The 20,471-nt window shown below is 43.9% G+C and overlaps 2 protein-coding genes across 2 annotated transcripts in view; one reads left to right on the top strand and one right to left on the bottom strand.

The window, feature by feature from the left end:
• Positions 1–7,377, top strand: part of cdc42ep4b (CDC42 effector protein (Rho GTPase binding) 4b) — a 59,635-nt gene extending 52,258 nt beyond the window's left edge. Inside the window, exon 3 of the transcript XR_007448087.1 lies at positions 7,304–7,377. The gene's annotated coding sequence lies outside the window, so the exon portion shown is untranslated. The remainder of the gene's footprint in view (positions 1–7,303) is intronic.
• rpl38 (ribosomal protein L38) overlaps positions 1–20,471 on the bottom strand; it is a 1,062,689-nt gene that overhangs the window by 834,240 nt on the left and 207,978 nt on the right. The gene's annotated exons all lie outside the window — the stretch shown is intronic.

The following is a 20,471-nucleotide window of genomic DNA, read 5'->3' on the forward strand; positions in this document are numbered from 1 at the left end:
ATTCTTATAAAGTTAAATGAAGCATTGTTATGATGAAACAAATCAAAAAGGAACCACTGGTGCTTTTATTGTGAAGCATTTGGCTCAGGCCAGAGGTGTTGATGTTTTTGGTGTGAACTTTAAGTTTTTAGTCAACAACTGGATGTTAACAGTTGGTGGGAAGTTAAACCGTTACAGCGTCACTGTTCAATGTGAGCGTGAAAAAACCTCCAGCAGAGCTCTCCAGCACACTCAACTGTTCTGCCTTAAAGGGGCCACACTTCTACTTACGGCATCACTTATGCACGACAGTATCTGAATGATTAACCAGAATTATAGGGTGGCAAGAATAAGGAGCGATGCAGAAGCTTGTTACACCACAGAGGAATTCAGACGATCAGCCTCAATCTATCTCATTTCCAGGAACTTTTCTGTCAGGCGTGCAAGTGGCAAAGACATTTGCACGAGGAGGACCACACACAGTGGAATCCCACACCTCTACTTTATTTTAAGAGTTTATTTACATGGGCACTGCATGTATCCTCCAATTCAAAACCCCAAATACATCTGAAAACAATTTCTCTGATGAGCTAAAAGAAATACTATGAAGGGTTTTTGCTCCTTCAAACACTATAAGAATCATCTCAGGAAAAAGCTGCAAACCGCACAGCTCCTTGTTTGCATGACAGTAGAGCTGACATGTTCAGCTACAGTCAGACTAACGGCAGAAATTCACCTTCAGTCTTGTTGTTTCCCTCCTTACTTCTAAAAATGTCTGCCCTCATCACAGAACTGTCAGATGGAAAGAGTGTTGCAGTAAATGTCCTGACACTGCGCACTTTTCACTCTGCATACCACTACTCCAACACACACTTATTGAACACTGGCTGCAAACTACCTTCTGTCAAGTTTCCACTCACATGCCAAACAGGTATACATTACTCAACAAATATCTGACAGAGGTGTTGCTCAGATAAACTTGACTCAGGAGCCTTAAATCTACACCTCTGCACATTCCTAGCGGTGCTGCAGAAGGTCAAAGGGTCGCTGATGTCTTGGCGTGGAAACAGAGCAGCTATTTTGGAGGAGTGCAGTTTAACTTGTTTAGGTTGAACTTATGACCCGACAGTATTTATTGTATGCTCTCAGCCAAATGGATTCAGACAATGCATACTGATCTTCTTACACTGTATTTTCATATTGAAAAAATCTATTTAATGCCTTTCTGTGCATTAAAATGGGGCTTGATTAACACCCATTTTCAGATAATCACTCAGCAGCAGTCTGAAGAGAGTGTAAGACAATAAGCAATTAACAGATAATATGACACCCTAGGAGCAGCATCCACGGGTTTATTAAAGCTAATTGTGTTTGATTAATTGGAAATATACAAGTAATGACTTTCCCTGTAAAGAGAAATCACTATCATAGTAATAACTTGTGTCTCTGCCTTAACAAAGACGCCTCCGTAGAATCTCAACATTGCAATTTCCCACAAATGTACTTTGTAAGGCTATTTTTTTAAGGCTATTTTTTGTTCGAAAGCATGGATTCAACACATTCTCACTCCGACCTTGTCACATATGGATGTCTGGTCGTAGACCTTTTACATCCAGATACGACATGAAAGGTACCCTGGCTGCCTTGGTTGTTGACATTCTGGGCACCGTGCAGGGCTGTTTCAAGACACTCTGGGGGCCCCAGGCAAGAGGCACCTTGGAGCCCCCCCAACCCTGCCTCTAGGGTGACCAGGTCCCAATAAACCAAATGTGGGACAAGGAGTAGGTTTGTGAGGGACAATGTGGGACACCCGCCCCCAGCGCAAAGTTTAGTCATCAGAGACTTGTCACGGTACCAAAATTGGGACCCATGGTATGATACCAGTGAAAGTATCACGGTTCTGAGTAGTATCATGATACCACAGCAAAAATGAGGCAGATGTGCCTTTTGTCATTTATAAAAAGATCAATCACTTTTCTATAATACATCAATGATATTTCAATGGAATAAATTACTTACTGACTTATTCATACTTCAAAAACAGCATCAATAAGTGATGAACACAGGGGGGATCAAAATAAAATAAATAAATAAAATAAAAATCAACCAGCCACCCTCCTCCCCTGACAAGTAAAGAACAGTCCCTAAAGTGCGGTGAGGTTTGTGGGCTGTTACCTGCCACAAAGACAGAAATGTGAACGGCTCATTTCTCCTCTGACACATCACATACCTGTGTGCCGCCACGGCTCGGTTGTTCAGGTATTTCTGGGCAGTCATGAAAGCAGCATATTGAGTGCCAGGTGGCCAGCGCACGCCGTTACTGACCAGCGTGCGCCGTTACTGGACGCCGCATGGACACTCACCCTCTTGCGATTGGACTTTGAACTTATCCCACAGTAGTGGTACTGTGAGATACCGTAGTACTACGGCACTCCAACCAATCATGCGGGACATGGTCTCAATTTGCGTGACGCGTGAAAAGAGATAGAAATGCTGTTCAGTCCCGCACAATGCGGGATGTCTGGTCACGCTACTTAGCCACTCTCAAGCAGCAACTAGTAGGGGGCCCCATTAGGGGGAATTCCAACGTGTTGTCATTGTTGCAGTGTCTATAGGGGTTCCATCATATTGTCATTGATATGGACCAATGTCAGCCGTCTCTGGGGGCCCCCTTCCAGCTCGGGGCCCTAGCGCAATTGCCTAGTTTGCCTGTCCAGTTGCGACGGCCCTGGCACCGTGTCAAGTTCTGCCTGTTACATGTACTGTCTTCTTTCACTATACACTTCCGTTTTCACTGGAAATTTAGTGGCTTTTTCAAAATAAACGCACTATGTCAGTACAACAACGCGAATTGACGTTTTTTTTTTTGTTCCTCAACAACTAACACATGGTTGGGTCTAGGCAACAAAAGCACATGGTTGGGTTTAGGAACAGGGTATGGCTTTATAATCTTACGGGATGGGAACACCGCTCTCTCGGGTGAAAGTTGGCGTTTGTTGGACCCATCCACCACCACTCCCATCCGCCCTATTCAGACTTTTGCCGCCTTAACTTTCGTTCTTGTCCCACTGTGTTTCCCCCTGATGCTGCCGAGCACCATTAAACTATAACGGCAACCAGCTGCGTATCATGCCGACGTCAAAGGGCAGCTTTTTTCATCAGTGTCTGATGCTGCAAGTCACTGCCCAAGCACTGGATTTCTTTGACTTTGGAGTGAGATATGGTTGATGGATTGATTGAATATTGGAAATGTAATGACCTGTTCAAATTCAAAATTTACAGCACAACAGACCATTTGAAGTTGTTCACCTACATGTCCCGCAGAGGGTGCTCTAAAAATTCACTATGAGCTCGACCTACTGAATGTCCTGTTGACCTATTGATCATTTAAATTCCTATAAAACAGCTACGGACGTGCTATCTGATTCTGTATATTGACGTCTTTCCTATAAAAACAGGAAGCTACGGAAGGACTTGTCGCAGATATTGATTAACGTTTACAGTAGCCAATAGCACTGAATGTGCATTAAGGCCCCTCCGCCTTAATTTCACAGTAGCATCATGGGGTCACAGTAGCTACTAGCTCAGCATGGAGAGCAGCCATGAGGACAGTCTGTTCTCTACTGTTAAGAACTTCTCACCATTACCATCGCCAACGCAGTGCTGCTGGTGAAGGAGAGATGGAGGCTCATCTGAATGGTAGAGCTCATGCATCCCAATGGTAAGCTGGTGTCTATACTGTTAGCATTTCATTGGACACAAATTAAGCATACACTAACTAGTGCTGAATGAGTCATCAACATTTTTTAGTGTTTTCCAGGAGATGACCAACTGTGAATTACCATTAAGAATATCTATAAATCAACGTTTTGTTTTTTTTTGGTCATTGCTGGGACAGACATTGGCCTGTAGGTGACGAGCAGTGCAAGACATACCCGATTAAAAAAACATTATTTGATTTCATAAGAACTTAGAAGAAATAGTTCGGATCATTTGAAAAAGGACTGTATGAGGTATTTATCTATAGTCCATGGATTACCTACAGTAGATGTCAGTTGGTGCTTTCCCAGTTTGGGGAGGCAGAGGTAGAACCAACAAGTGTCCGCTATATTGCAAATATTTTCACCACTTACCATTACATTGGAAGGCCCATTCCAACGGGGAAAGCCATTAATGGCTTCAGTTTCCCGATCCATACTTTCGTCAGAGCCACCAGACTCCATTGAGAAAGACAGTATTTTTAGCTCGCAGAACACAGGAGCTGCTGGTCTACTGCTGCCTTGATCAGTTGGTTTGCTAGTGTTATTGTGTGACTTCAGTGAATTTGTACTAACCCTTTAACACACCAAAGTCACACAATAACACAAAACAAAATAATTGTTTGAGGCAGTGGTAGACCAACAGCTCCTGTGTTCAGTGATGTGACATCACTGTTTTTCTCACTGGAGTTGATTAAACTATAGTGTACACTTAGGGTTCTTTCAGACCTAGAGCTGTCTTGCTTTGGTCTGAATCAGGAACTAACTTTGATACAAAGTTGTATAATTGAGTTGGTTCGTGTTCTCACGGCAGCATTTACAAGCGGACCAGATCAAATGCCTTGTGTGAGAAAGCTGCTCTTGATTGGTCAGAATTTCCATGTGGGAAAAATCCAGGAAGTAAAGCAAACGTTGAAGAAGAGTACACTTGCAAGATAAATGTGACACTTTCTAATGTCACAATGGAGGGACAACTACGCAGGTTGATGTTAGCGCTGCTCATCGTGGACTATATTGCTGTCATTGTTCATTTTAGTCAAACCATACAGTTTGAAAACGAGGCGCGGCTCCAACTAGAAAACAATGTTTTGATGCATTGGATGTGCTGAATGTGCATATTAAGGCAGTACAGGAGGAGGTGCACATTAATAATCCTCCAGGACTGTAACATGCTCATGTTTAACCCAAACAATGTGTCATGTGACTGCAGTTGGTTCAGATCCAAGTCGGAACACGTTCTCACCACAAACGAACCGCACCAGAGTTCAATTGTAACTGGACAGAGACCACCTCTTCAAGAAGGTCTTGGTCCGGTTGTTTTGGTGCACACCTGAGTGTGATTGCTGTGTTCACACCTGCCCAAACGAACCACACTTCGGGGGCAAACCGAAACAAACGGATGATCGGATAATCATTGAAGCATCTATGAAGTGCTGTGTAGAGGTATTTTGCGTTCAAATTTGTTTGTATGAGAGAGTTACTGGTTGCGGTGATTATTCCTACTGTCCAAACCGGAGGAATAATCATGTCCATACCTACACTGCAAAGTTTAGCCAACACTGATAAGGGAAACACACAGAGGAAAGTTCTTACCACAAAGACTTTAAGTTTGGAAGACTTACACTTCATTTGGAGAACTCAGACTGCTGAAACATCATATTAGCTTCAGCTGAACCCTGTGAAGGTTTCACGTCGGAGCAGTAAGGACAGGAGGAATGACGACAATGACCAACAACTCTTTTAACGTACATATGGCATTTGAGTGTTGTATTAAGATAGACGTGGAAAAAAAAAAACGTAACCTTTCCTTTAAATCGATTGAGTCGTCCCAGCCGAGGCGTAGATGTGACCTCTGACTGCATAAACACATCCAGTGTTTGCATGTGAAGCATATTTGCATAAAGCCAGGATACTTTTCACCGGCTCTAAATACACAGCCAGGGAGCGTAAATTACGACGACTCTTACTATAGCGGCGACCTGTCTGATATCTTGTTGACTGGCTGCCCTGACACATGCACATACAAGCACATGATGAATGCAAATACACGTAAGCCTCCTCTTCATCTTATTTGAGCGTCAAACCATGTGGCTGTAAAAACCACACAGTGAATATCGGACACGTTTAGAGGGGTGTATTTATAAATGGCGAGCCCACCCAGCCTGGCGTGCTTCACATGCTTTGGGTGTTACCAGAACTGGCACCAATAAAGGCCAGCAGCATTCCTAAACCTAGCAACATTGGACGCAAAAGAGCCAACATTTTTGTCCAGCAACTACAATATGTTAAGTCTCACGTTTTGTTCACAGAAACTGTCATTCTACTCAAATCAACAGATGTGATTTTGAGTTTCAACAGGAAACGGTCACTTGCTGACATTTAAAGCATTTGGGTGTGTCAGCCATGTTGACTGACATTGGTATATGTCAGGTCAAAGGGGCAGCACCTTCCTCTTTAGCATGTCCAGAAAATAACTCCTCCCTCTTGTTCACTCTCCCTCTCTCATTTCAAACACAAACACACACATTAGGCCGATTTGGCTGTGATCCCCCCCCGCTATGCAAAGTTTCCATTCCACCATCAGCGGTTTCAAATAAAAACATCCACAGTACTTATTTTTAGTCTCCATACACTTCATCAAAAAGACACACTCTAATGCCTGACAACAGCCTGTGGCTTAATAATTCAAAACCACTTATAAAACAGAGAGAACACAAAATGGAAAGTTATGGATTTGTCGGTGTCTAAGCAGCTGTCTGTCTGTGAGGAAGGTTTAAAGGGACAGTTGAGTTGCCAAGTGTTGGAGATGTCAGCCGTAGAGATGTCCGCCTTTTCTCCAATTTAATGGAACTAGATGTCGCTCAGCTTGTGGTGCTCAAAGCGCCGTACAATAACTTCATTTATTGCTGTGTTTACTCTGCTGACATTAGAGTTAGAACTTGTTGCTTTGGGACCTGCTATTACTGTTCTGCAAGCTGCGACCAGCATTTGACGTCATCAACTTCAACGCAGTCCCTGATTGGCAGCTAACATTGTAAAGTATGGTGCGGATCCCTAATTGGCCCTGATTGGATTTTAATTACTGGAAAGTTTTTGTGGTGGCAGCGAGTCCAGACTGATACAAAGAGGGAAACAGAATGTTGACCTCACGAAATTAAGATGGCTTTACCAAGCTTGAAATGCCGTGCTCAGGAGTCCACAAACCAATTGGTGACGTCACAGTAGCTATGTCCATTGTTTTAAACAGTCTATGGTAGATGCACGCTTCCTTCTGCATGGTAATATAGCCTAACGGGTGGGTGTAGTTCGGCAGAAAGAAAATAGTTCCTGAGTAACTGGGTCATGATTTCTGGAAAGAGACATTGCTGTTGAGTTTTCAAATGTATTTTTTTGGCGCTTTCAGCAGCATTTGGAGGGAACTGCCCCTTTAAGGCAGTATGGTGGTGGTTCCTGGTTCAAACCCAGGGTGGGGGAGCCCTTCTGTGCAGAGTTTGCATGTTCCCCCCATGTCAGCGTGGGTTTTCTCCAGGTACTCCCGCTTCCCCCCACAGTCCAAAGACATGCAGGTTAATTGGTGACTCTAAATTGTCCGTAGGTGTGAATGTGAGTGTGAATGGTTGTCTGTCTCTATGTGTCAGCCCTGTGATAGTCTGGTGACCTGTCCAGGGTGTACCCTGCCTTTCACCCAGTGTCAACTCAGATAGGCTACAGGCCCCCTGCGACCGCTAACAGGATAAGTGGTTACAGAAAATGAATCAATGAATGTCCCTTTAAGACTCTGTGAGGGTTATTTAAGGCCAAATCTTAATTCAATAGAGTTACTCTTAATCAGATGAGGCCTTCAGATGTCTGAGTTAATAAATCATCTAAATAACAACAATAAAATGTTTGCTGATGTCACAAAATGCCCTCCACAAAGCATCAATCTGCATAATAAATTAAGTTTTTGTTACTCTGCAACCTACAACAGTAAGAAGCACTTGTAAAAATTTACATTTTCAACAACATAAAAGGCAAGCACTAATACACCACTGAAACAGTGGAGTGATGCAATTATGCTTTGGCTAAATGCCTGAAGCACAACAGTAGCTTCAAGCGCAATTCAGGAAACAACGTTCTTCTATATTTCCTCACACATACTGTGCATGAAAGGAAAACAATGTGTACAGTATGTGTGTATATACTGTACAGTGCAGCACAGGATGCCTCTTGACTTCCTTTCTTTTGTTTTATATGCACAGTTACGGGATATGCAAGACCAGGATTTAGAGTCAGGAAATGAGATTGTAAGAAGCAAACTTTCTCTTTGTCATTTTGAACATGGCTTGAACATCAACATCAAGGACAGAATAAAGAGGCCATGCATGCCCTGAACCTTCAGTAGGACATTTTTATGGCAGTACCACGAGATTAGGTCCTGCTCCTTTATACGACATAATGCACCCTTAAAAGCAACAATAATCTGCAAGATAAAAATGTTTCATCTTAATCACAGTCAGGAGCAGAACTGAGCGTATGTTCATGTGGATTTTCTATGTACGGATACATCCCCTCAGTCTAGGTACGGAACAGAGATATTTTAATTGCATGCATCAAAGTTTCTTACCATCATGTGTCTACCTACTTAAGGACTCTAAAACAATGTTTGCCTTTGTAGGAAAGTAGCGTTCCCTGTCAGGGGTGCCCTGTCTGCTCTTCATTACTGCTCTAATGATAGACCAGGTAACTCAAGCTCAGTGAGCTCCCAAATCTGAGACATCTTTGCCCTCTCCCCACCTCTACCATTTTACTATTTTTTCCCTTTTCTGTCCCTGTGCTCTCTCTCTCCTTTCCTAATGTATAGGCCTCTGACTGGCATCCTCTGTTCTCTCTGTTTGTCCTCCTTTAAGGGTCTAGTTTGTAGGATTTAGTGGCATCTAGCGGTGAGGATTGCAACCAGCTGAAACAGCCGAATTATCTGCAGAGGTTTCGTCCTCTCCAAAACAAACTGACCAGGTGATTAAAACCGGCAAAACAGCCCGTTCTCACTCTCAACTTGTTAAATACCAACGCTTTGCCAGTGGACCTCAGTGGCAGACCCATCACAAAGAGGCACCTTTAAGGCTGATTTATACTTGTGTGTCAGCTTTATGTGCAGCCTACGCCATTGTGAGCATTTATACTTGTGCAGTGGTGTGTCTGTGTCACTCTGCAGTTACACCTTCAAAACACTAGTCGGCAGTGGGATTTCTGTGAAGTGCTGTAAAGTTAAGTTGAATCAAAACACACATTAAACACACATTAAACATGGCTTAATAGAGACAATGTCAAACACAAGTACACAAATCAGCTTCACTATAACTCACAGAATTCACAGACAAACACTTGTCTTTATCTGGACACATTTTCCCCACAAATACAACATGCTAACATTATTAGCACAAGCCTATGGCATTTTACATTGTATAAATTAGCATAGCAGCTAGTGGACTTTTCCTCTTCTCATACGAAGCCAGGGACAACAGCAACATTTAACAAAGGTAACGTTACAAAATTCAGCTCCATTACAACTCACAAGGTTCACTGACAAACAACTGTCTTATACTACACACGTTTATATTTGTATAAATTAACCTAGCGACTATTGGAGATTTCCTCTACTCGTATGAAGCCAAGACAAATTCTTGCACATTAAATGCTATTTCTGTGGAGGCTTTATTGTGTTCACGATTTATTGTTTCTTATCAGTGAAGTAAAAGTAATTAAAAGCTTAATTTCCACTGAGGGAAATGGCTTTCAGTTTACAAACACAGGACGTCTGCATTGCCGCTGTGTGAGGTAACATTTCTGCGGAGGTGCAGGTCAGGCTATGGCGCAAAGCCTATGCCTTGGGTACACTGAGTAGACGCACAAGTATAAATCCTGCTTTAGTGGTGGTATGATACGCAGGGGAAATTCAATGTTTTCACTCTTGCTTGTCAATTACACACAGGTCCAAAAGACACACACATATGCACAAACAGGACCTATACATGCACAAAGTGGAGAGATGTCAGAGTGAGGGGGCTGCCCTTGGTCAGGCGCCCCGAGCGGTTGGGGGGTTCGGTGCCTTGCTCAAGGGCACCTTGGCAGTGCCCAGGAGGTGAACTGGCACCTCTCCAGCCACCAGTTCACGCTCCATATTTGGTCCGGACTGAGACTCGAACAGGCAACCCTCCGGTTCCCAACCCAAGTCCCTATGGACTGAGCTACTGCCGAACAAGAAAGTCCAAATTTGGCAGGTGGGAGTGGAAGTGTATGAGCCAAACAAACCCGCACTTTCACCATGGAGACTGTTGTCCATGTCCCGTGTGAAACCAAGTCAATCGAGTTATGTTTATGACAACATAGCATGCTAGTATGTGTAGCATACTATGCTAGTGACATTACTTTAGTAACAATCGTACTTAGCTTGAGTCAAACCATTATGTTTTTTTTGACTGAACTTAAGGAATTAAGGAATTGAACAAAATGTTTTACTGACGCTGTAAGTTTATTCTGAAAAAGACTGTATGCATTTACAAGCAGATACTATACTTCTATGAAACAACTTCTGTGAAAACAAGTGTATTTTGAAAGGACACAATACATGTAACAAGCATAATTTGACACATCGTCCCTGAATGTCCAAAAGTTATGCTGGAGCGTTCCTAGCATGTCATACGTTTAGGACTCACTGACAAAGCGTTGGTACTTGAAGAATTGGAATGAGAACATGAATAACACAGTTTCACATTACAAATCAGTGTTTCTTCGATGCTTTGACACGCTCGTGCCACAAAGTGCTACAAAAGTTTCATTTGGCCTACGTGTTTGTTTTGTTTTAAGTATAATCCAGAAATAAATTCTCCCTAAAAGTCACGTGACTGAAAATACTGGTTACATTTGTTCAAACTGTACAACAACATTAGAGAGAGCCAGAATTATCACAGTATCCTGAAACCCCCTCAGTCCGCTGAGAATTAATGGGACACACGTGGGGACACTCGTTTTTCGTCATTCGTTTGATTTGTCCTTTCTGGGATACTGTAAGAACATGTTGGTGCATCATGGTGGACTCCGTGTACACGGACCCACTCCCTTTGTAGATATAAACAGCTCATTCTAAGGTACAAAAATGCAACAATTCTTATTTTCACATGATTACACACAATAGAAAACATATTCATTATATTATATTCCATTTCTGTCATTATTTCCCCCTTAATCCTACACACTGGACCTTTACCTTCATATGTAATGTCTGGTGCCAGGATTTTCAGACAACAAAAGCAGCCTGTCATTCTTCTCAGCCACAACTTGAAAGCATGAGTGCAGCAGCCTCGCCTTGTGCCTCGGCCCCAGCGATGGCCTGCCTACATCACCTACAGTGTGCATCTGAAATAGTCCGAGAGCTACAAGAGGGCAGCAGACAAAGGGACCAGTGTTCCACTCATTCCCACATATGAAATACAGGGGGCAGTGCACTGACAGTGACTCGAGCCCTCTCATCTAAAGTCTGGCATTCTCTCATGGTGACAATTTGCTCCTTGCGTCCTCTTATTTACATCAATGCCAGTCTTCTTCCTATTTTTACTCTTTCTGGCACAGTTCTTGTTTTGCAGATCTCTCCACCTGCCTCGTATTCCTTCCCCTCCTTATCCTCTAAGTCACTCCCTCCTTCCTTTTCTAAATCCAAGTTCATCAGTCCTCTCCAGCCAGACGAATGCCCTCTACTCTCCTCCCTCGTCCTAAAATTCCCCCCAGAGAGCATTTTTCTAGAAGCTCCTGCAGCCTCATCCCACCCCTAATGCTCATGGCAGTCACACCCACAGGATTCTCTTCTGCAAACAAGGGGAGGAGAGTGATGTTATATTACATCACACTGTAGCTGCTTCATTGGACTGTTGTGTGTATACATTGAAATGACTGTACACACAGAGTCGGTAGACTCTGCAGACGAGCAGACACAATAACAACCGCAGTAGGATGGTGGTATGATATCAATTTGCAAGGTGGGAGAGTGTCGGGCGGGCTCATCGTTTTCTCTGCTCAGCACTGGCAGATAGAAGCATAGTGGGGGTTTGGATTGGTGAGACAGTTAAACTGTGTATGTGACACATAGCAGCTCTTTGTTTGCCTTAGCAGACAGGGGGCACTGAGCTGCTATGGTGGACAGGAGCCAGGATAGCAGTGAGCCATGGCTAATAAAGTACACCTAATAAACAGCAGCAGCAGCAGCAGCAGCAGCAGCACCTCCCTCGTACATGCAATCACTTATGCAACAGTTCTTCGTCTGCAGACCTTCTAAGGACAAGAGGAGACAATGTGATTTATTTCCTGTTCAGACGCTGTGATTATGATTAGGTTTTTATACACAGATCCGGCTCACACGAGGACTGCTGAGCTCTCAGACCAGAGTGTGTGTCTATGTATCCGGTATAGAAACAGTAATCACAGCAATGTGCCTGTAAACAAAAGCAACATGCATTCTTTAACTTAAGAGCCAATAAAAAGCTTTCTGTCATTGAAGTAATGGATACTGTACGCACAGACAATACTAAAGAAGCTTAGATGCACCAGCCAAGAAAATGTTACAGAGCCTTTCTTCTTGCCCTGTGCATGGATGCAGATATATTCCAACATGCATATTCCCTCTATGGCTGCCCCCTGATAGACACAGGAAGTGGCCACGCTCAGCAGTCGGACAGGAGTCAGGTTACAAACCAATCACAGCCGACAGATATCTTTCCCTTCTTCCGTAAATATTCAGTCTGATCTGTCCCACAGACGACAGGCCTACACACTTAACTAAACTACTAAACAGCATCTGGAGGAAGATCCATTCTGCACTCAGGATTTCAGGTAAATAGGCTGTATGATGCTTGTTAAGGTTGCTTAGAAACCTCAGACACAACCTGCCGCCACGCTCTTTAAAGCTGGTGCTAAAAAGGCACAAGAGTAGCACTGTGTGTGTTTTCTAGGCAATTAAAGACGCAGCATGTGTACGGCCCCTAATTTCCAGGGCTGGTACCTGCGGTTATCCCACAGGCTAGTTAATAACATGTCGGGCAGGAAATCCAAAGTGTGGGATCATTTTGAGAAGGTGAAGGACGAACCCAAGGTGATATGTAAACTCATCTTCATTGGTCGACTACAAACATGACGTATCATCTGAAACATGAAGTAGCTACATGCCCATTAGCCCACAGCGTCATTAACAGGCGGCTTGCTCAGTGTGTGACGTGCACTTGGAGATAAAATATAGGCCTATATTAATGAAGGTTCATTAGTACGGTTTGTATTTCTCTGTAATGTAGCACAGTGTTAACAATGTTACTGATACTATTCTTTCTCACACCTTCAGCTCAAACCACCAAAATATATCATTTAATAATTAAATTAATATCGTAAACATGCGGGCGACTGGTCGACTAATGGCCCTAAATGACAACTATTGGTTGGCAAGGAAAATTCTTCATCAGGCGCAGCCCTAATTCCCTTAGCCCACCTGAAGACACCTTCGTTTTTCATTCCGTTTAAGACCTGAACACATCATCAGTAGGGTAAAATTAACCTGTCTCACGATGGTCTAAACCCAGCTCACGTTCCCTATTAGTGGGTGAACAATCCGATGCTTAGTGAACTCTGCTTCACAATGATAGGCAGAGCCGACATCGAGTTTAAACACGTTTATTTCTGCTATAAAGTTGGGTGTTTTAAGATGGGGTCTATGGGGATTGACTTGCCTCTGGAGTCAGCCTCAAGTGGCTGTTAGAGGAACTGCAATTTTTGGCATTTCATTTTTCAGCCCCAGGGGTTGCTGCTTGTTCTCAACATGGATGTGGCTGAGCCAGCGGCTAGCAGCTAATGGTGCTAACAACGGCAACAGTGTTGACAGAGTTTAGGGTGTCAACATAGGGGGGAACCGGAGGATGGGCATTATACAAATTTGCGATGATACCGTCACCATTATCAGCAGTAACTCCCTGTAACTGCAGTATGAGTGCAGTATTAAATGTTGGATATTAGCGAGCCAGCAGGATTCACATACGGGACTCACACAGCTGGACTGTCTACCACAACAAAGAACAGAGACACTTGGATTACAACACCTCATTCTCTGCTCAGGACACCATTCCACTATATCTCGACATAGCAAATAGTTTGCTGCTACATTAATGCTCTGAATGCAGCATACAGAACCTTTAGATACGAACGATAGATAGACTCACTTGACTTGCAGATGAAAACATTTCTACTTGGTCTGACTATGTCATTATTATTACTGGCCCCAAATATCTGGATAGCAGAAATACATCAACATTCTGGAGTCAAATGCCTACAAGCAAATTTGGTCTGATCTAAACTGTTGTTCCACCTCTGTTTGGATACGTGATAAATGAGACGGCCCAGAGCACAGATACTGCAACGGTAAGTACTGGAAAAGCGGTGACATGTGTTTGATGATGCAAATGTATGCATGTTTCTGTGCATGTGGTTAGCACATCTGGAAAAGTCTTTGTCTGATAGTGCATTAGCGGCCGTGCATCTACTTAAAAATGCATGAAACTGGCAGAGGTGTGGCTGCTCCCTAAGGGAGGACCATCCCCTCATATTACTTCACCATACTGAGTCTAAAAAGCCACCGAGTGAATGCAGAACGCATCACCGCCAGTGTGCCCATGGCTGCAGCTGTCCAGGGAGAGAGTGCGAAGAGGTTTTCCAACGTGAGGAGGGTGAAATCCAGCCCCGAGTGCAGCTGTGCCCTGCTGTCCTCAGCAGCCAGGATCAACTATGTGGGCACGTGATGCCCGCGCTGGGGAAATGAGGAGAGAGAAAGGACTGAGGCGGTAACACATCGAAGGTCTCCCTCTGCTTCCCACTCTGGTTAGAAGCAACGTGCAGTGTGGTCAGAGGCCTTGGGTGGTCGCCCCAAACGCTGCATGGAAAAAGCTGTGTTAAACAACTGAGAGTTCACCACAGCAGCTTGTGTTACACACACAGACCCAGATGGTTGGCAGCAGTCGCAGAGAGGATTAGAGACAGAAGGAACTGAAATAGTGACAAGTGTTTACTAGAGATAAATATGTTTGGATATTGCAAATTCTTGACAGTTCAGCTATTTAGCAAATCTAGGGAGGTATTTAATTGTTGGTTTACTACAGAGATTTCCCAACAACTGGTCCTCCAATCAAAGATGAGGAGGCAAAACTAATTCTGGAGTAGGCTGTGGTAAAATAATGACTGAAATAGTTTGAAAACAAAATACGGGATCAGCTGCAAGTTAGAAAAAAAAGCATCGCGGCTTTCTTCCTCCATGTTTGTTTTAGGGTCAGGCCCGTTTACCTCCAAACACCAACTTCTGGACAGTGCAACAGGTCCGATCTTCTTTTTTTTCACCTCACTTTTGCTGACCTTGGCTCCTCCCACTGAGGTCAATGTGCATTCCCAGCTGCTGCAGCCCGTCCTGTCCACACACAAGATGAGGGTGTATAGCTGCCGCAGACCCACCAGAGCCATGCAGGGGCTAACTGGCACCCCTCACGTGGCGCATACACCTGACATGGCCACACAGTACATGCATGCATACTAAAACATCATCATAATAGTTAGAATGGGCTTTAATGAGAGCTAATATGATACTCCAGGTTGGGGATTTAATAGGTTGCAGAAGCTGCTACTTGAAATACCGCTGAGACATTTTTACAGCCCAGCTCTCTGTGTAATGCCCAAATTGGGAACCATGTGGCCATAATTGTCACATGCCTGCTCTATTTATGATGTCTTGGCATCTCTTCTGAATGAATGTCATACTGGTGACCCACAGTTTGATTCTGATAAACGCATCCTACATCCAGAGGCCCAGAGAGAAAAGTGGGAAAGGCAAAATTGTTCAGCAAAATGAAGAGTTCCCACTGCGTCCATCTTTGAGAAGGTTAAGCTGCCAGGAAAGATAAATGAATTTCTCTCAAGCCCGCTAAACAAGTTGACAATAGCCCCATTCTACTTGAGTCCAAATTTGGGAAAAGGGGAACAATTTGAAAGCTTGTGAAGAGCTGTCAACTAGATGCCTTTGGCATTTCAGAGGGGGAGGGAGGGTGCAGGGGTTGGAAAATGCCTCTGAACAAAAAAGCCATGGTTTTAAATGCCTTTCTCCGCCTTGTGGCAGTAAATCTGAATCTTCCTTGGCCTTTTGTTTGGCCAGAGTGAGCTATTAGAGAAGAATTCAGACAGGGTGTGCGCGCAAATGAGAGAGCTTTCAGTTATGTTTTATGCAAAAATTTGTTTTGTGGTCAAGTGCACGCTGTATATTTACACAGGAAAAAGCGCAGCTACAATGGACAATGGTGCTTTACTGCACTCAAACTGAAGAAACCACAAACCAGCCATTCTTACGTGTATTACAGAGGTCACTTTGGGGGTAAATCTCACTTTTTCACACATGCTGTGGAGAATACTTACACAGGCAAACACCAGAATAGAAAAATGTCATGCTAACAATGTATCCTCTAAGTCTGATTAGAAGCTGCTAAATGGCAGCGGCAGGGTTACATTGCAGTTGGGTGTGTCTCTCTGAAGGCCTGACATGAGTACATGCCTTTGAATCCACCTGATATCTCACTCGATGCACTCTGACCTTTGGCTGTGCGCAAAGAGAATGCACAACTAAGGAATGCCGTAGTCGCAGCTGTGTATATGTATGTGTACTGCATACCTAGTGTCACTATACAGTGCACATGCTCGCAAGATCACGTCAAACTAAGTCTGGAGCATCTTTTTCCAGTTCACAGTGTTCAATGAGCTTTTGGGGAATTAACTTTAAGGGTAACTTTGGAATTTTTCAACATGGACCCTACAGATGTTTTTTTGTCTACGTGTCTAATGGGAACATTAACTTTTGAAACTGTTATTGTACCATCCCCATGTTTGGTCCCCCCTCTGTTGGGGTACCCAGCACACAGATCTGGTACTAAAAGGTGGAGCTGTGAACACTGCAGTCTGATTGGTCAGTAGAGGATAGTCACTCTGTTTTATCAGTAAACTGTAACTATAAAATGAAAGGACGTTTTGCTGCCTCTCACAGCAGCTGGAGTCTGAGAAAACATAACTTCATTCACTGGGCCAACTGCCGGCAACTTTTAAGGTGGAACATTAACTTGTAATGTTACTCAATGTATGAGTTGACAATGTGACTGCATCAGCACACCTTAAATTTCACTGTGACAACTTTGACCATCACTTAAGTTTTTATTGTCTCTCTTGGATGACACACACTTAGTAATGAGTGGATCTTCAAGTGTTTAAAAATATTTATTAATTGCGACAGGATTATGTGAGATGCATATATTCTAATCCTCACTCAGAGGGAAAAAAAAAAGCATCGTAGAGTGTTGTTCCTGTGGGCTCCAGCAACACTAAACCCCTGAGCTTGCCTGAGAAGGACTAAATGCACAAACTTACTATTCTTAAATATCCCATGGAGAGAGACTCTCACTGCAGCCTGTTTTATTTTGTTCTGAAAATGTTGGCGTGCAGCCTCGTTCTGTGGACGATAAACGAGGTGCAGACTGATAAAGGAGGAAATACAGTGAGTGCTGGACGGAGCAGTGAGTGACAACAACCCCGCCCACATTTAAGAGGACTGTTTGTGGTGGAGACGCTAGGGCCCAGGTACCATGTCTGAAGGGTTACTGTTGGTTCCAAAGGTGCCATACTGAAAGTGTTTGGTGGAAACGGGGCTTTAGGGTCAAATTTGACTCGAACAGTAAAAAAAGAGTTGAATGGCGTCTGGTGGGTGTGGTGATAGCGATTTCGAGGCCGTTTCTGGTTAAACAAAAAGGATGTTACTCTTTACCAAGATGGGCCATCTCAGTAGGTATCCTCTCCACAATGCTCTCAGACTCTAAGAATAACAATCTGAGCCTGTCAGTGGCAAAAACAAGAACTTTTAGTGGACATAAATTGACAGTGCAAGCATGCCCCGAGTGGTTACATCGCAGCCCTCTCTCTCAATACTGGACAGACTTCAATAACTGTTTCTCCCATAAGTCATCTAGACATAAAAACATGGGAAAATGGGGTCCAGGTTAAAAATGACCAAAGTTACCCTTTGAGAGAAACATGTCTTTTGTGGCACCTGATTCCAGCTCCCACACTTTGCTGGCAAAGACTCAGAGAGTCTGTTGAAACAACATGTAATAAAAAGAGCTGTCACATCAAACGTCCAAACTCAGCAAAAACTTTAGTGGGACATTCATGCCAAAGAAGAACAGGAGCGCTGTTCTGCCCTCAGTTTTAATGGTGGCAGGCCTCTCCTCTTGGAGACAACGGTGTGTTTGGAAGGCTGTTAATCGTGTGGCAGAAACAGCCGCAGTCACAGAGTCCATCTGGACCCAGCAGCCCCAGTCCCAGTTCCAACCCTTGTTCCCATGCTGCCAAGGTCCAGCTGTGCACAGTCTCCCATCAGCACTGACAGACACTTCTTTGTGCGAGAGGACATAGACTACGACCGCCTATAAAAGGGGTACAGAACTGTGGAACATTTAACAAGTGATTAAAGGGACTGATGGGGGAGGAAAATGGAAAAGGGGGGCGGGGGGGACAGTGCGTGAGGAGGAAATAAAGGGGAAGCATAGGAATTAGGACAGAGAGACTAACTTCCTCGTTTCCCTCCTTTCTTTATTTGTCTTTTTGGCTTGGATGCTTGATGTAGTTCGCACATCAGCCAACCACATGTTGAACATGCCTCATTTCACACCCTCACTCCTAAGTGGCACCAACGTGAGGAATGCCAGGTCCTTTCCTCATGATTAAGACTTCTGATATTCCTCTGACTATAACTTGCATGATCATGAGTCACTGTACAACCATCTGAGGTTTCTATCATACATGTTTCCTTCCCGTCCTGCCTAGATGACAAGCACAAGCTGCCTTTTCCCTAATTTGGGGTGGAGGTCCATGTGTGGGAGAAATACACACGCCCAGGGTGAATAATTCAACTCCTGAGTCAGCACGGAAACATTAGACCTCTCTCCCCTTTATAAACGTTCGGCCCGAAATAGCCACAATTACAAGCACCAGGACAGTGGTAACCTCAGAGCACATTTGTTAACAGAATTTAGAGATACTTGGGCCACTTTAAAAAACCTCACATACGTGTGAAACTACTGGTAACAAAGCATGAAAATGGAGATTTTCCAAGGTTGTTAGGAGACAAATTAACAGACAAATCTAATATGGAGAGGACATCAGCGCACTAATCGAGGAGTTAAAGAGATGGATCAGATCTTTGAAAGTGGGTGTATGAGGTTCTTATCCACAGTCTGTGTATTACGTACAGTAGATATCAGTCGGTACGCTCTTACTTTGGATAAGCAGGCTGGAGTACCACCATGGAAGTTAAAGCCCTTTTAGCAGTACATTGCTCAGCTTCTGTGTCTGTACTTCTGTCTGCTTTTTCAAACTGGAGGCGTGCTGACCAACATCTACTGTAGGTGATACACTCTCTGTGAATAATTTCCTCATACAACCCCACCTCAAAAGATCCAAACTACCCCTTTAATGAAAAGCAATAATTCGGCTGTTCTGTTCTGTACACATAAGCTGCAGCAAGGCGCATTTCTCTGTGTCAGTCGCAACCACTCCGCCAATACCCATGACTCATACCTTCCAACACTGGCAGAACCCCAGTCAGAGATTAAAACATAAAGGACTTCATGCACATAGAGAAGTTCCCACTACCTGTGACTGACCAGTAGAGGTGCTGTTTTGTAGAACACGCAAACACAAGGCGGGTTTCAAGCAAAGAGATGGATGGTTTGAGCTGAGGCAGTTACACACTAAGAGGATTACTTCACATTTGTATACAATTCACCATGAGAACAAACATGATTACTTCCTCAAGATAAACCATGTCTCTTTGATATGATCTTCATGTTGCATGACAGTGAGACAGGCACAGCTTCTGGACAGTGTTTCCTGTCCTGTCCTCCCCTGTCCTGTCCTCTCCTGCCCTGGCCTGCCCTCTCCTCCGCTCTGCTGCGCGCCACAGAGTGGCTCCAGTGGAATGTGATGACCACGGACTGGACAAAGCCCTGCATTCATGACCCCTCGTCCCACTCTGGAAGTTTGCGACTGGGAGCCTTGATCACAGAGTGGGGGGTGGCCAGAGTCCATACACCCTTCGCCTGTCCTGTCAGACGCGCGGTTGCCCTCCCCTGCACCACCACATGACTGGCAGCCACCACATCAGCCGCACACCTCCATCCTCTGCATTTCATTTTCCTTGTACTGTAGAGGATGTACCATAGCATGCAAAAGTTTCCGCACCCCTGGTCAAAATTTTGTTTACTGTGAATAGTTATGTAAGTAGAAGATGATCTGATCTCCAAAAGACATGAAGTTATAGATGAACAAACGTTTTAAGCAAGATCGGTGTATAATTTTTGTTTTGTACAAAAGAAAGGACCATCATGACAACTTTTGCCAGGGTCTCAGACCATATTTAGCTTGTTAGGGCTATGGATTGTTCACAGTAATCGTTTGGAAAGGCCAGGTGATGCAAATTTCAAAGCTTTATAAATACTTTGACTCTTGGAACCTTGTCCCAACAATCAGCAGCCATGGGCTCCTCTGAACAGCTGCTTACACTCTGAAAACTAAAATAACTGATGCCCACAAAGCAGGAGAACACTATAAGAAGATAGCAAAGTGTTTTCAGGAAGCTGTTTACTC

This window comes from Epinephelus fuscoguttatus, linkage group LG20, assembly GCF_011397635.1.
Source record: "Epinephelus fuscoguttatus linkage group LG20, E.fuscoguttatus.final_Chr_v1".
Lineage (NCBI taxonomy): Eukaryota > Metazoa > Chordata > Actinopteri > Perciformes > Serranidae > Epinephelus > Epinephelus fuscoguttatus.